The following is a 16,556-nucleotide window of genomic DNA, read 5'->3' as shown; positions in this document are numbered from 1 at the left end:
GAAATCCACTCCCACTGGCACCTCCACCAGACAGATATCCTCAGTGGCCTTAGAAGAAGAAGAGATAGAAGAACAGGGGGAGTGGGAGCCCGCAGCCATGGTTTTAGCCTCCCTGGGGAATAGCGAGATGATCCCAGGTGATTATCTGCCCGACAACACAGAAAAATATTGCCAGACAGTTAAGGTCAACGGGTGCAGCATAGGAGCCCTTAGGGACACCGGAGCCAGCATCACGTCTGTTAGATACACGCTAGTCCCTGAGGCCATGATCATCCCCCACACCTCCTGTAGAGTGATAGCAGCTGACAATTCCGTCCGCACCTGCAGGATAGCACAGGTCCCGTTTGAGTGGGAGGGAGTTTCGGGCAATCTACGGGTAGCAGTCCGCACGGACATGCCTGTAGACTGCCTCCTGGGAAATGACCTAGAGAGTTCCAAGTGGAAAGAAGTAGAAAGAAGGACCCATTTAGAGATGTTGGGTCTGCCTCAATGGGCCTGTGTGAGCACCCGAGCCATGACCGCCAGAATGTCCAACTCCGGGAACGAAGAGTCTGAGTTCCCCAGTGCAGCCCCTGATGTTTCCGAGGGGAGCGAGCACCCCACGGTCCTCGACCAGCCCCCCACCGAAGGAAACGAATCCGACGAAGGTCCCCTCGGACCGGCCGTCGAGCCAGTCTCCACCCTAGCAGATATCCCCGAGTTGGCCCAGTGGCGCCACGAAGGAGGACCGTCCCGAGAGGAGTTCTGCCAAGAGCAGACCTCCTGCCCTGCCCTTGAGGGGCTCCGGCGACAGGCCACAGCCCAGGCCGCCGGAGACCAGTCCGGCTCCCATTACCTTTACTGGGAGAACGGCCTACTGAACAGTGAACAGAAGACCGCCGAACAAGGGTCAGCCCGCGTGCTGGTGGTACCCCTACGTTTCCGCGGCCTCCTCCTCAACCTGGCCCACGATGTGCCCCTGGCGGGACACCTGGGCCAAGATAAAACCTTCCAGCGGTTAGTGACCCATTTCTACTGGCCCCACATGCGGGCCGATGTGGAACACCACTGTAAGTCCTGCCCCACGTGTCAGGCTAGCGGCAAAAGTGGAGGCAAGCGCAAGGCTCCCCTCCAGCTCTTCCCAGTTGTCAGTACCCCCTTTGAAAGGGTGGGGATCGACATCATCGGACCCCTGGACCCCCGGACCTCCTTAGATCACCGGTTCATTTTGGTTCTGGTCGATCACGCTACCCGATACCCAGAAGCCATCCCCCTCCGGACGGTGACGGCCCCGATCGTGGGCCGGGCCCTCATGGGGATCTTCTCCCGGGTGGGATTCCCGCGGGAAGTGGTGAGCGACCGAGGCACCAACTTTATTTCCCGGTACATGAAGTCCCTTTGGCACCAGTGTGGGGTGTCGTACAGGTTCACCACCCCCTACCATCCCCAGGGCAACGGCCTGGTTGAGCGGTTCAACCGCACCCTGAAAGGGATGATCATGGGCCTCGAGAAGCCCTTGCGACGCAAGTGGGACGTCCTCCTGCCCTGCCTCCTGTTCGCCTACCGAGAGGTTCCCCAGAAATCCTTGGGGTTCAGCCCTTTCGAACTGCTCTATGGGCACCCCGTCCGGGGTCCCCTCAGCCTGGTCAAGGAAAGCTGGGAGACAGCCCCTCCGGGCACCCCCGATGTGTTCTCCTACGTCCTAGCCCTCCGGAACCAGACGCGGAAGTTTCGCGAGCTGGCCGAGGCCAACCTGGAGGCCAGCCAAGAAGAGATGAAACGCTGGTACGACTAGAATGCCACTCTGGTCGAGTTTCAACCAGGCCAGCAAGTTTGGGTCATGTCCCCAGTGGAACCTTGTGCCCTACAGGACAAGTGGACTGGACCCTTTAAGGTGATAGAGCGCAAGAGCCAAGTCACCTACCTCGTTGATACGAAATCAGCCCGGAACGCCCTGAAAGTCTTACACGTGAACCGGCTCAAACCCCACTTTGTGCGCGCTGAGCTGGGATTACTCCTTGCCACCGACGATGGAGAGGAAGAGGAAACAGACCCGCTGCCAGATCTCCTGTGTGCAAAGGATCAAGATGGCTCCATAGAGGGAGTGAATCTCTCCTCCTCCCTCACCCCCGTGCAGCGTGAAGAATGTCGCCACTTGTTGGGACAATTCTCAGACCTCTTCTCCCTCACCCCCGGCGTCACCAGCTGGTGCGTCCACGACGTGGACACCGGGGACAGCCCTCCGGTACGACACAGAGCCTACCGAGTCCCTGACCGAGTTCGAGCCTGCATCAAGGCCGAAGTCGACAAAATGTTGGACCTAGGAGTGGTAGAAGCCTCCGACAGTCCATGGGCTAGCCCCGTGGTCCTGGTTCCGAAGGCAGCCACCCCCGGCACCGTTCCTGAGCTGAGGTTCTGCGTGGACTACCGCGGACTCAATGCAGTCACCCGAACCGACGCACACCCCATCCCCCGAGCCGACGAACTCATTGACCGCTTAGGGTCGGCTCAGTACCTCAGTACCTTCGATCTCACCAGTGGCTACTGGCAGATCGGCCTCACAGAGAGGGCCCAAGAAAGGTCTGCGTTCTCCACTCCAGATGGCCACTTCCACTTCAGAGTGATGCCCTTCGGCATGAAAAATGCCCCTGCCACCTTCCAGCGACTGGTCAATCAGGTCCTGACCGGATTAGAACATTTTAGCGCAGCGTATCTAGACGACATTGCGGTGTTCAGTGCCCACTGGCCCGAGCACCTGCATCATCTTTGGGAGCTGTTGGACACCCTGTGCCGCGCCGGGCTCACCATTAAAGCTAGCAAATGCCAAATAGGACAAAGCTCCGTAGTGTACCTTGGGCACCAGGTCGGGAGCGGCCTCGTAGCCCCCCTTCAACCCAAGATAGACGCCATCAATGCCTGGGAGACCCCCACGACCAAAACCGAGGTGCGGGCCTTCCTAGGACTCACAGGGTACTACCGTAGATTCATCAAGGGTTACGGGAGTATTGTAGGCCCCCTCACCGAGTTGACAGCCAAGGCCAACCCCAAGAAGGTTAGTTGGACCCCCGCCTGCCAGAAGGCATTTGAGGAATTGAAACAGGCCATGTGCACCGCTCCAGTACTACAGGCCCCTGACTACTCCAGAGAGTTCGTGGTCCAGACCGACGCTTCCGAATGTGGCATCGGAGCCGTGCTCTCCCAGGTAGATGACCAAGGGATTGATCATCCAGTAGCCTTTATCAGCCGGAGGCTACTACCCCGGGAGCAGAGATGGAGCACCATCGAGCGAGAGGCCTTCGCAGTAGTCTAGGCCTTGAAGAAGCTGAGGCCCTACCTATTCGGTACCCACTTCCTGGTCCAGACCAATCACCGTCCTCTCCGGTGGCTCATGCAGATGAGAGGAGAGAACCCTAAACTGCTACGTTGGTCCATCTTCCTCCAAGGGATGGATTTTACTGTGGAACACAGGCCTGGTGCGGGCCACGCCAATGCCGACGGCCTGTCCCGCTTCTTCTGCCTCAGCGAAGAGAACCCCCAAGAGGATGGGTAGTTCTCCCCGTCTTCCAGCTGGAGGGGACGCATGTTGTACCCGGCCTCGTGGCGTGGCCCTCGCTGACCTCCATAGACCCAGAACGACGGACAGAACTGATTTCCGTCCACCCAGAACTATACCCGAGACTCCTACGTCAGACCTGAACCGACCTCCAGACCACGTGCCTGCACCCATGCACGTGACCAGCAGACTCCATGTTTTGCCACCCCGGCCAGCCGGCCGCCTTCTTCCCTTTCGGAAGCCTCTACCCGCTCCCGACTGCAGCTGGGCGTGCGCGTCCGGCGCGCCCCAACCCACCCAGGGGGTGAACGACTCTCCAAGCACCCGAAACCAAGGCTCCCATCACACCTCCGGGCCCCCCTCCAGAAGAACTGGTTGCCCTCACACCTCCGAACCATCCCTGGGGGCTGGTTTCGATCGCACCTTTGGCTTCCTACTGAGTTGGCTCCAGGCCTTGATGAGCGTCTGGGATTCCCTGGACGCATGGTCCAAAAGCATCAAAGACCCAGCCGCCCGACAATCAGGCGCCTGGCCCTTGGACCTCCGGCCTCCTGCCTCTGAGGGTCCGGACATCAAAGAGCTCCTGGACTATAAGGCAGCCTGCCTTCCATCTAGCCGGCAGTTGTATCCTGGACAAGAAAGCCCTGCTGATCTGATCGCGGCTGACCTTAAGGAGAACAGACTCTGACCCACCGAGCCCTGCTGACATCGTCGCGGCTCATCCCCGAAGTTGCGGAACTGAACTACCGAGCCCTGCTGACGCTGTCGCGGCTCCCTCTCGAAGAGTAAGAACTGACCCATCGGAGCCCTGCTGACCTCGTCGCGGCCCACTCTTGAGAAACGAGAGACTCTTACTACCATCCTGAGCCCTGCCGACGCTGTCGCGGCTCCACTTGCCTACGGGTATCACGGAATACTCTGGATCAAGCCCTGCTGACCTCGTCGCAGCTTAAAGAACCATCTGGTCCGGCTGGACCATCGACGCTACCCTCAAGACAATCTTGAATCGAAGTGAGTAGGACAGCGAATACCCTCACCGGCCCCCGTACCCCCCAGTTCGAGGATTGAGAACTGTGCGCAGGGTACGTGGTGTGCCTGCCGGCCCTCTAAGACTGTCCCGCTTCTCCGTTCCCTGGTTACGAGACTTTCGCGATCCCTCGATCGCTGTGTATTGCTGCTTACTTTTCTTTTACCTTGATAAAGTGCATACTTGATAAAGATTCACGGTGTGGTGCCCGTTCGTAAGTGTGGTGTGTCGACAGTGGGTACGATCAGTCCTCCCCGGCGAGGACTCCCCCTCGATAAGACTCGGCAGGAATTGTGGGAGAGGAGGGTCTCGGGTGGTTAAGGGAACAACTTTGACCCCGGGGGTCTCCGCCTTCCAACATCGATGACGACACTCTGTCTGTCACCGCAGACAAGCAGGCAAAAGAGAGCATGCTCACGTCAGTGTTCGGATTATATGGGAACCGCGAGGGCTGAGCAAACCAAGCCCAGGAGCATCATTTGTAGTGTTTTCGCGGTCTATAGGAATGATGGCCTTGGGGACATCACATTGGCTAATGTATTTGGTTCCAGGCTTAGTGATAGCAAGCATGCTAGGTGGTGGCATGTGAGGAGTGTGGGCGGGCGTGCACCGCACATGTGCAAGTGTGAGTGTGTGCACCAACAATTAACAACAGAGAGAGATGGGGGCGGTGTTATTATGTGGTCAGAGGCAGGCCCTGAATCGTATCTCGAATGAGTGACTACTTCTAATCATTCTCGTTAGCGCGTTCTGTGCTCTGATTTGTCAATGAGAGGATGATCGCACCATACATGTACTGCTAATCATAGTCAGCGTGTACTAGCGCATACAGTATGAATATGGTTTGACGTTACGCGTCGCATCACAGGTTAAGTGTGACGTCATGGACGGCGCCCTGTACACGAAAGGCGCCAATGTTTCTACATGGTTAAAAACATATATTTATATATTTAATGTACATACTAAGGGAAGATATTATTTGGGATAACTATGAACTTTTTTTTACAGTTTTAACAATCATATATTGCTTTTAAAAACAATTACACAAATTGCGGTAGAACATCATGCGTACTGGTATCGAAACAGCTGCGTAAGTTCATCATAAGCGTACGTAAAGTCATGTGACTTTAAAAGGAGAGATTTGATTGGTTCATAAGTTTTCCTATTGTAACTGTTGAAAGTTCCGTCCCATTATAATCATTCGACTTTGACTTTCTAAGAAGAATCATTTCTTCTGACAAGTTTTTCAAATAGAAGGAAGATCATTATAAGAGCAATGGACTCATCTTTCAGCAGTTCTTCAGAGGGAGGTTTCATTCCTGAAGAACCTCCAAAGAAGAGGAAAGAAGCTCTAATTTGGCAATTTTTTACTTTTCCAGAAGGGCAAAAAAAGGTTAATGCTCCAAAAGTAACCTGTAAAATTTGCCAAACAACTCTTTCAAGGGGTGATCCATCTAAAAAATACTCCTTTGGCACAGCAAATATGGTGCGACATGTGAAGAACTTGCACCCCAATAACTGCTCGAGCTGCAAGACTGAAGTTGCAGGAGAACCCAACTGCTTCTCCACCAAGCACATCAGCTACTGCAGCAGAATATTTAGCAAGCAGTCCACACCCACAAATTGATCCTGATTTTGCTGACGTTAAAATTGTATGCATTCATTGCGATAGATTTTTATGTTATAGGGAGCAGTCTATTGATCTGATGAAACGCAGGATGCAGGAGCATTAGTTTTTTTATTTTTTTATTCTTTTGTTCCTGTTTTTTACTTTTTTGGTTTCAGTTCAATTTTTTTTAGTTAAAAAAAAAACTTGTTGACAAAACACAAAAAAATTCAAAAGTCAAAACAGAAAACCCCCCAGTTATTTTTAGAACTACCTTCACTGGTCAAAGAAAGAACTATATTTCTATGTTGGTGTGTATAAGTTTGTCAGAATGAATGTGTAGTTTATAAATGAATGAATGAATATATTACTAGTGTATGGAGAATGCGAAAGTGCAGAACTATAAGGAAGTGCTACAGCATAAATCTATAAGGTGTTTACCTATAGTATACTGTAGTATGTCCGAAGCACTTGAATGTAACATATGTACATAAATATGTTACAAGTCTGTGCTTCAATTTGCGCTGCTGGTGAAACTGTCTGGGTGAATTTGTATGTGTGAGGGGGGATTTACAATCCCCTTGTGCCTCTTTTACACAGCCGTTGCATCACTTTTGTGACACAGCGCTGGTGCAAAAGATGTGCCATGGTGTGTTGTATTAAGAATGTGATGCCATCTGTAAAGCCCTGCACCAGAAGGAGGCTTTCCTGTGCAGGAGGGGGTGCAGAAACGCCTCCTAAAAGTAATTGAGTGAAATGTATAACATTTCATTCAGTTACTTTTGAGATAATGCTGCGTCAAAACCTTGCATATGCTTGAAGCAGGTGTAAGGATTGATACAGCATTGTGAGCATACGGCCCGAGAGCTTTGCTGGAGTTATGTTATGGTTGCAATCGAAGTCAAGCAATAATTAATCCCAAAAATATTTTGCAATTTAGTTTTGTCAGTATTTTATAATAAGAATATGAAATATAATTTAAAAAATAAAATAAATATAAATAATTATATTAAAAATATAAGAAATGTGTATAAAAAGAAAGACATAATAATTAATACATTTATAAATTATTATTTACAAAACCTTTGAAATTCACTGAAAAAACCATAGGTTTCAGGCATGTTACAGTTAGGAATTTGTCTTTAAAAAAACCTTAGAAATTCACTGAAAAACCATAGGTTTCAGCCACGTTATAGTTAGGAATTAGCATTTAAAAAACCTTAGTAATTCACTGAAAAAACCATAGGTTTCAGCCATGTTATAGTTAGGACTTAGCATTTAAAAAACCTTACAAATTCACTGAAAAAACATAGGTTTCATCCATGGTATAGTTAGCTGGGCATTTCTCTCATACAAAACCATTGAAATTCCTCCGTTATAGTTAGTTCAGCTAACTATAACTCGCGTGCCCACAATGCACTGCTGATGACGTCATCTATTACATCACTCATGACATGGTCAGTGCCATCACTCATGGTACCAGCCGGTCGCGTGAGACGGAAGCTACAATCCGAGTTGATTTATGAACTGCGGTCTGGCCGCCCCTCGTCCTGTTATTATTGGGGATATCTCCTTGTTATTAAGGAATTAATTGAACTTAACTCAGTTCCCTCTCGCCCTCAACTGCCGGTACAATGTCCACCGTGCCACTGGACTAGGCACGATTGAATCGACTGCCCATTGTTTACATACTGGTACTCGACTGAACCCTTATTTTGTGCCAAATTTCTCAGCCAGAGGTGCATCGCCCAACTGATCTGGAATTGCGACACCTTATCATTCTCAATTGGTGCTTTCCCGCCCCTTGTCCCCACCTCCGTCCTGAAGAAGACCCACAGCAGAGGTCGTGACTTTCCCTTATTGCGCCAGGGTCGAAACGTCGACGATCCCCCCGTTGTTTTTTAAGCCTACACCTGCCCCTCCCTGTCCCCCTGTATAATATTGTATATAAATTGTGAAAGGGTAGGCTTCATATGTGCAATGTACAAATAATTTCTTTTTTGCACTGAATCACTGTAAATCTATACTTACACCTTCCTCTACTCGAGCACCATCCTTTCCTTTCCTCTCTCTTTTTGCCGAAATTTTTATGAATTTGTAAATAAACTGCAGTAGAATTTGTTATAATACTGTTGTGTTGGGTTTTCTGCATTTTTTTGCTTTCTTTGTTGCAATTTGAGCTGAATTAAGCTAATAATACATCTCCATGTGTTTGTATGTTCAGATTTAGTCTGACTATTTGTGTATTGTGAAAAAGTAAGACTCACATCACTAGCCGTGTTTTAAATCTGTATCTAGGACCACTTTCTTTATATATATCTTAAATACGTGATCATATAAAAACACCAATGTGCAATGTGAAAATAGCGGCGGACATTTTGGCATGGGACAGTGGCAGTTGTAAAAATAAGAAAATGCGTATTATATCACCTTATTGTACCAGATCGTTACTCATTCTGTTGTAAACAATAATACCATAAAAATGTGAACCCGAATGGTAACAGAGAAATAGTTAATACAATATTTGCTATAATTCATGAAAAGTACATCATAGAAATGCCAACAAAGTTCCAATTATCCGGGTACTATATTGGACATGGAATATTGTAAATTCATGGTTAAAATACCAAAACCAGGACTCCAAGAAAGTTCTGTAACACGTGATAGTACACAAGCAAGTAAACCGTAATGACATTGGCTGTTGTCATGGTGTCTTAATATTGCGGCAGTTCATTCGTCTCCAAAGATTGAAAGCTTGGAGATACTTCGGTAACCATAGTATCAAGTAAATACACCGGTTTCCACTAGTTCCACGCCCCAGTGGGCTTTTTGATCATCGTGATCATAGTTGGTAATTCAGTGCTGCCATATTATCTTTAGTCCATGCCCCAGGGGGCAATTATTAAACTTCCATACAATAGAACCCGGCATCATACTAATTTGTCCGTCAACAATAAATAGAGGTGCCCACATCCTAAAAATAATTAAAAACAGCATATTTTAAAAGCAAGCAGAATAATAAAGTTCAAAATAGTCAGCAGTCAAAATTCAATTACTCATACAGATGAATTGATAACTCCTCACTTACATTAAGGCCTTTGGGTGTCAAACAATCAAAGTCTATGATATAACGGGACTCTAGTTTGTGAAGTGACAGTTCTCTGTTACCACCTCGCACACTACATTCTCAGGACAGGCCAACGACATACGCAGAATCTTTCGGAAACATTGGCATGTGCTTATGACTGATGACCACCTAAAGAGAGAACTGAGTGACAACCCACAAATTACCTTTAGGAAAAGCAGATCCCTACGGGACGAACTGAGTCATAATTATGTGACTAGCACTGATTCTGATTCAAATACCAAGTCCCAGGGTTTTAGATGCTGTCACAAATGTAAAGCATGCAAAAACAGTAAAGATGTTAAGACATTGCTAGTTCCCAATACATCTAGGGAATTTATCATCAGAAAAAAACTGTCATGTAACACCCCATACAGTGTTTAAGTTTTAATTTGTCCGTGCGACAAGTGGTACGTTGGAAGCACCAAACATGAGGCCAAAAAACGGGTGCTTGAATATCTACGTGCCATAAAGGGTTATAATAAACAATATACCATTGCTCGCCATTTCCGACAGATGCACATGCAGGATGAGAATCTAGTGCAGATGGTTGTAATTGATTGTGTATAATATACTTATTTACAGGGTCTTTCAGTCAGTCCTCTTAATCCACAGTAGGGCTGTTATTGTGTCATTCACATTTTTTCTGACGACTACATCATAGGGTAATGGATCAGTCCACTCAAACCATTAGCGAGCTTCACTGTGAGTGACAGCATTCTGCCCTTTCAGAAGGGGCACATCCACATTTAAAGTAGAACCCTTCAGTGCCAAGGACTACTAGGGCAATGTTTACTTTCTGAAAACAAAAAAGGTTTTTTGCTTTTAACCAATGCTTATTTTAGAATGAGGAGGACTGGACAGCTTTCCCAACAATAAAGCTATGCATAAACCATGACAAATTAAAACAAACATTGACAAACCCGAAAGGCTTGGAAGCCTACACCAGGCCTATGGTTTCGGCAATGCTTGTTTTCTGTCCCTGGATGCAGAAGCAACTACTGGAAAGAGCGGATTAGTTCAGTAATTCGCTTTCACTTCGCACTGAGACAAACAAAAAGTTTCCCTATTCCTAAAACCAACCCCAGGGACTAACCAGGCCATCTTTTTCTATTCCTGCACACATTCATTTATAAACATGCTAATAAAAAAATATGTCAGAAACATATGTTTTGAGTTTTCCTGGTCAGTCTGATTGCGCGTGTCCTTTCAGATTGGTATCACAAGGCAAAGACACAATTTGTTCAGTTCTCCAGAACTTTAAGACACCCTTTGGCAGGGGAAACAGCTGCAAAATGGGAGGTTTATTAATAGCAGGGAATGAAAGTAAGCTGCCCTATATGGAAAGAATATGTTTCCGTCTACGTTGTAAAGTTGTCCAAATGGAGCAGCTTTCCAGCAGGCTCTAATGCAGTCCAAACAGAACATTTTAATTTTGCATGTGCGGCCTATGGATAGCTGGAGGTTTTGGCACGTCACTCCTGAACTAGTATCACTGCTCTGTTTGCAAAGATTAATCATAAATGAGCAAATTAAAAAGCGAAGATGTTATTGGGGAGCAATCTAGGGCCCTGCCTAGGGTACAACAAACCAGGGTTCCCCAGATTAACACTAGACAAATGAGATGGAGCTGTACTCTAAAGGAAGGGGTGGGGCTAAAGGTCACGGCGCCCACAGCACCAACATTTCTAAGTTCAGACTTGGAAGAGATTTTAAGAGAATATACATCGAGGTGAAAAGAAGGTAAGTAGCAACTGTTGATTTCACCAAGCAGGTACAGTTCGGACTGCCGTGATATTTTTCGTCAATGTAGTGTTATTGGGGTTTTTGTTACTGTCAATTACCGTTAGTGTGGCACTGAGGCATTGTTTTGTATTCTGAATATGACTTTCCAAATGCTTCCATTGCAGCCTGAACTCTGATTCAGTTTCGTGGACCGGTGCCCTCCGTCGGCAGAGTGATGTGAGTCTGTCAGTTGTAATGAGTTGGGATTGTTTTTTTGGGTGGGTGAGAGTGGAGAGGAGTGCCAAATTGGTTACATGTATTTCCTCGGTTGCCACAGGGGCTGACTGCCTAACAAATTTACATGTGTGGTAGTGAGCTACTGATATGTGCTGATGGACATCTTTATAACAAGTTAATTGCATATTCTGACACGTTAGGTGTATGTTCAAAGTTAGAACTTAATGTATGTTGTTTTAAAGTGCTGTGTGGTGATGCTTGGCATTATGGTCTGAGGGACTTTTACTTAGACCATCCTGTGTGGCAATTTAAAGACAGATACAGATAGTTTAGGCAATCAAAGAAAAAATGTAAATCACAATCAATACATTAAGTTTAGCTTTGGAAAGTGCCATCAAATAAAGAATTCTGCTGCACTCTGAGTTTTTAGGCACGCGCTCTTCGAAGTAAGGGCATGTGATGCATACTTCACACTATGCTGAAATCAGCTGCACACTTCAACAGGAGGCTACCCGGGGGCAACTCGGATGTGGGCACTGGAAGACGAATGCCCAACACAGGAACTCTGACTGCAATGGAATGAACCTCAACAGCACGGCATCCCCAAGTACCACCCATATAATGTCATCCAAATGTACCCTACAGCAGCCACAGGCAGACAGCCGCTGACATAAAAGAAAATCAATAACTATATACAAATAAATATAACGAATCCTATGGGCAGCATATTTCTCGCTACATGGAAATTCGCAGTAATCCATCAAGCATCCCACTAATGTTATGTTTCGTTGTTGGCATTTATACAGCGTTTGGTCGTTTGATGCTTTAGCTTAGTAGTGCTGTAGACTGGCCGCAAACACGACTGTTTGATACCTTGACATATGTAGGTCTCTTCGTGGCTTTTCGACATCCACATGTGCAGGGCTTTAAGTGGGCCGGGTCCTGTCGGTTCTCAAGCACCGACAGTTCTAAAAAGCAGGTGCTGAGAGGCGTCTCTATCGACCCTCCGATTTTGCCTTCACTCTCGCTGAAAAAATATAATCTGCAGCAGCGCCACCCTTCACTGCCTTTGGGGCAACTTCAAAAGACTCTTCATAGTTCTTTCATGGTCTCATCATTTCAGAACTGAAGCCTTTTCAGTGTTCTATACAACGAAGCCATAGTTGTTGCTTAAGTATCTTATGCAACTAACAACTATTGGCATAGCCAATCGTTCTAGCTTGTTGTCGGTATAATGTTACTTGGTGTATTATATGTCTGCATGCAATGACAGAAACAGCGTAATACCAGGTGGAGGGTACACTATGCTATGCACAGATTTCTAGCTTAGGTGGTTTTAAGCCACGCCCTTAATTGCCTCAGCCACTCCCCTTTGAGTTTTTCAATCCCACTTAAAGCTCTGCAAATGTGTCACCCAAACACAACACAGGTTCCAAATGTGAGTTCCCATAACCAGATAATATTGTCTAGCGCCTTGAAGCGTCGTCCTCTGCAATGAACACTAGGTGAATGCATGCAATCACTCACTCAATTGAAAGTACCTCAACCTGAAAACAGACCCAAAAGGTAAGTCCATCGGCAGAACTGCACCTACGCAGCCTGGGGAGCCACAAATTAAAATAATCCCGACAATATGGCACTAACTGCGTCTAACCTTCTAAGCAATGAGACACTGCCCACGTGTGTTTTGTCAAAATTACAGACAATGCATAACGGTAAAAGGGAGCGCAGTCCAAATAACACTTGTTCAACCTCAGAGAGTAGTTTCGGATGAAAAACGCACTGATGTAGAATTGATTTCTTTATAATTCAACAACACGGTTGTAATAAGAGCTGCTTCCCCCAGCCTGTCCGGCCACCCTCCCCCACTCACCTTGAGGGCTGACAGCAGGAGCCACAAACGAAGGCAGAGGCGGGTAGAGCGCGTCTTCTCACCGGCGACCCTCGCTCCGTGCCATGTCACGCGCAGCTCAAATCCACGCTCTCAGCTCCAGGGCCGCCCAGCGCCGCGCGCAGATCGATTCCAGATGTGGCGCGGACGCGTTCCAAGACTGAGGAGACCCTGCTCGCTCCAGCGCGCGGTGCGGGTGATGAGCAGTCAGTGCGCAGCGCCCCATGAGCAGTGTCAGTGCGCCGTGCCAAGGTATTCCCGTCTCCGAGACCCCGTGGGTGATGAGAAGTCAGTGCGCCGCGCCAGGGGATCCCCGCCTCAGTGCCCCCGTGGATGTACTTCAGTGCGCAGCGCCAGGTGTCTGTCTGCGGGCGCCGAGTAGATGTGTCCCAGCCTCTGCGACAGAGGCCCCGAGACTGAGGCAGACGAGCTCTGCGCGGACCAGTACTACGCTATGACGTGAAGACATTTACCAACAACTCTGAAGGAACCACGCGCCACGGATAGGTTGTTCAAGCTGCCCTTAACCATGCTCTGAGAAGTTGGTCCAAATGCGAAAAGTAACACATTTTATTCCCACTGAAACAGGTGCAGGCGCGAGACTGAGAACGCGAGCGAGTTAAGCTCAGGTGCAGATTGGCGCCCGCTCATAACTGCTGAAATAACGCAGAACTCCCAAGTCTTAGCATCTGGAATGTGAGGTATTCAGCCAGGCCTGTTTTTTTTATTTAATTCTTTTAACATTCAGGTACTTGCAGGACATCATGAAAGAAACCGGGGCTTGGTAGGACCCTCAGTCTACACTCTTCGTAAATCAGCAACAGGAGCACTTCGACAAGAAACCCGTGCAAACGAACAAAGTTAACGGTAGTGTAAACGCCACTTAGCCAGTTTAAAAAAAATCTCTGCGCACCAGCCCTGGGATCTTTCAATCAGAGTTGCCACTAGGGCTGTGGAATCTTAAGTCAACAGTGTGTTGAAGCGAATCTCAAAGTGAAACTTTCTTGCTCGGGAGGCTCTGATTCTGTAAACCATTGGACTGAAAATATGCCAAAAGGGGTAACAAATATCCTGCAGTGCACTCTGGATAATTTCAAGATTGCTGGCCCACGTGCGAGTTTCTAGTAGTTCATATCCAGCTATTCTGAGTGTCAGGAATTGCGGCCAGGCAGGTTGTGTAAATAACAGGCTCTTTCAACAATTCTTATTGACAACTAGTTTAAAAAAAAAAAGCAAAAAAAGGAAAGAGTTCCTTTGTGAGGATCATTCTGATTGGCTGCTGGCATGGAATCAGGTAATATCAGGTAAAGTGTGCCAACAAGGGATTTTGTTCAGGAAATATGATTTCTTCTAAGTTATATTTAAAACAATTCTTTGATAGTTCAAATGTTTGCAAATTTTGAACCAGTAGTAAAATAAATTGAATAACTTGTGCAATCAATGCGCAGAGGATCAAAATAACAAAACCCACACGTGAATATCTTATAGTCAATATATAAATATATTTTCATTAGTAAATCAAAGTTAGCGGGGTACAATCAAAACTGAAGTTAATTCAATGCATACAGATGAAAAAAGTACAGTACATTTTAACCTAAGGTTCATGGGTAAAAATATCCATTCCTAGTTTAATCAAAAAAGTGACATATATCCTAATAAATAAAGCAATCACTTCAAATACATCAGTAATTGGGGAAATGGACAGTACAGTCGACGTTTCGGTCTTCTATGATGTAAATCCCTCAGACCATCTTCAGGACAAAAGAAACTGCATATAGCAATGACCCCAAAGAGAACACAATGCATATCATTAAATTTCTGACAACTATTTTTAAAAAAAAAAGCAACAAAAAAGAAAGAGTTCATATGTGAGGATCATTCTGATTGGCTGCTGGCAGGGAATCAGGGCTCATATTATGCATAGAACGCCTGGGCCTGGTGCATGGTTCCGTTTTGAACTGGCATGTCTCCCACTCTGGTACTACCAGATGGGCCAGCTAGAAGCGTTCAGTATGTGGGTCAGTGTTTTTGGCCCTTAGACCGTGACAGGACCACACAAAATTGGCCCAATCAAGCAGTCTCACCTGACCATGCCAGCTGGGCCAATCCCTCGGCAGTGAGAGATGGGCCAGCATGACAGGGTCATTGTATGGGTCTGTTTGTGTGTTCCAGGCACTGACAGTGCCAGTTCTGGGATGTGATGAGTACCCAGCAAGGAATACACTCATCATCCCTAACATGGGACACCTTGAGATCTGTAAAAGAAGTAACATGGAAAATGTTGGATGATTTGTTAATACAAAAAGACAAAACCATGAATTACAAGGCCAAAGTGCCAGATCTTTCGATGCCACAGTGGCATTTGCAAACCCACAGCCAGCAAGGCTAGGGAGGGAATTCAACTCATTTATCAGTGTACCCAAATGATAGGCCTGAACTGCATGTGAAAGTTTATATCAAGCAGCAGGTACTTGAACAACTGATACAATCAGAGGCAGATGAGCTACAATGTCATTTGAACATTCCACCAGTTGAGTGCAAAATGTTCTAAATTAAATTGAGAGAAATAGAAATGGAATGTTGGAACAGAATGTGCATATCACCCATCAGTGGCCCTGAGCCACTCCATTGTCTTCCCTGAAGCTCCAACATTGTTGTTTTCTAACAGCTGATACAGCCTGAGTCTAAAAACTAGGTTATTAGAGCTGCCTACTTATTGAGTGCAGAATGTTCTAAGTTAAACATGGAGAACACTGGAATGCCACACTGGAATGTTAGACCTGGAGGCACGCACCAGCCACCATTGCCCATCTTCCACTGTATTGCCTTTACAGGGGCTTTGAACATTCCAATCTTCTAAAGACATTTGCAGTCCTGAGTTTAGATACAAGATCTGACAATGGCACGGGCTTGTTTAGAAACCAAATAACCACAACCAAATAACCACAGAGTTCATGTTGAGGATGACAAGCTGAAATTGAACACAGAGGATTTCATTACACAAGATATTCTTTCCACGGGCCACCGGAGCAGACAGTATTTCTGTCCACCATGTGGGATTCCCCGATCAGAGAGGGATTAGGAAAAGTAATGTGTTTCCAGACAAGAGGGCGGAACAACAAACTGAGGCTCAGATTTATCAAGCCCTTGTATCACACAAGGTGACAAAAGACAATGCAAGTTCTCAAGTCAAATTTACCAACTGACGCAGGAGCCTTGCTGCTTATTTTTGGGAATGCGTGAAGTGCAAGTGATGCACGGGGTTGGCCTGCGTGACACCGGATTTAATCAATGCAAGGTAGGTGTTCCACAGAAAATCCAATGCAACCTTAAAGTAGTGGGATTTACTAACATATCACTGCGCGACACACCATCATGCAGTGCAATTCAATGATGGAAATGTGTCAGAATGCT

At 46.9% G+C, this 16,556-nt stretch overlaps 1 protein-coding gene across 1 annotated transcript in view; it reads right to left on the bottom strand.

The window, feature by feature from the left end:
- The window catches only part of PODN (podocan), a 429,517-nt gene extending 416,183 nt beyond the window's left edge, over positions 1 to 13,334 (bottom strand). The window contains exon 1 of the mRNA XM_086952453.1: positions 13,125 to 13,334. The gene's annotated coding sequence lies outside the window, so the exon portion shown is untranslated. The remainder of the gene's footprint in view (positions 1 to 13,124) is intronic.
- Positions 13,335 to 16,556: the final 3,222 nt, after the last annotated feature.

The sequence above is a fragment of the Lissotriton vulgaris genome, chromosome 1_1, assembly GCF_964263255.1.
Source record: "Lissotriton vulgaris chromosome 1_1, aLisVul1.2, whole genome shotgun sequence".
Lineage (NCBI taxonomy): Eukaryota > Metazoa > Chordata > Amphibia > Caudata > Salamandridae > Lissotriton > Lissotriton vulgaris.
This window is presented reverse-complemented; position numbering and strand designations above follow the sequence as displayed.